At 40.9% G+C, this 736-nt stretch overlaps 1 non-coding gene across 1 annotated transcript; it reads left to right on the plus strand.

Annotated features, from left to right (window-relative positions):
* Positions 1–223: 223 nt before the first annotated feature.
* On the plus strand, positions 224–304 carry LOC118665589. Its single transcript, XR_004970691.1, has one exon.
* The last annotated feature ends 432 nt before the right edge of the window (positions 305–736 follow it).

Genomic DNA, 736 nt, shown 5'->3' on the forward strand with positions numbered 1-736 from the left:
AGGGGACGTGTAGGAGGCAGCCGATCAATGATTCTCTCTCATCATTGATGTTTCTGTCTCTCTCTACCTCTCCCTTCCTCTCTGAAATAAATAAATATATATATATATATATATATATATATATATATAGAGAGAGAGAGAGAGAGAGAGAGAGAGAGAGAGAGACAGAGAGAGAGAGAGACAGAGAGAGAGAAAGAGAGAGAGAGACAGAGAGAGATTTAAAAAGTGCAATATTAAAACAAAAGTGGAGTCTTTTAAGCCCATTGTGTAAAGACACACTGAGTTATAACTCAGTGGCACTCCCTGGCCAGGTGGTTGGAGTGTCATCCCCATAAGCCAAGGTTGCAGGTTCAATTTCCCGGTTAGGGCACATATAAGAATTAACCAATGAATGCATAAATAGGTGGAGCAACTAATCAATGTTTCTCTCTCAAATCAGCTAAAAAGAAATTTAATCCTCACCTGAGGATATGTTTATTAATTTTTTTAGAGAGAGAGGAAGGAAGAGAGAGAGAGAGAGAAACATCGATGTGAGAGAGAAACATTAACTGGTTGCCTCCTGTATGCACCCTGACTGGGGATCAAACCCAAAACCTAGATATGTGGCCTGACCTGGAATCAAACCTGCAACCTTTTGGTGCAGAGGACAAGGCTCCTACCAGCTGAGCCACCTGGCCGGGGCAAAAAAACCCACCCTAAAAACAATAAAATAAATAACTCAGTAGCACAACTGAAA

The sequence above is a fragment of the Myotis myotis genome, unplaced genomic scaffold, assembly GCF_014108235.1.
Source record: "Myotis myotis isolate mMyoMyo1 unplaced genomic scaffold, mMyoMyo1.p scaffold_m19_p_10, whole genome shotgun sequence".
In the NCBI taxonomy this organism is placed as follows: domain Eukaryota; kingdom Metazoa; phylum Chordata; class Mammalia; order Chiroptera; family Vespertilionidae; genus Myotis; species Myotis myotis.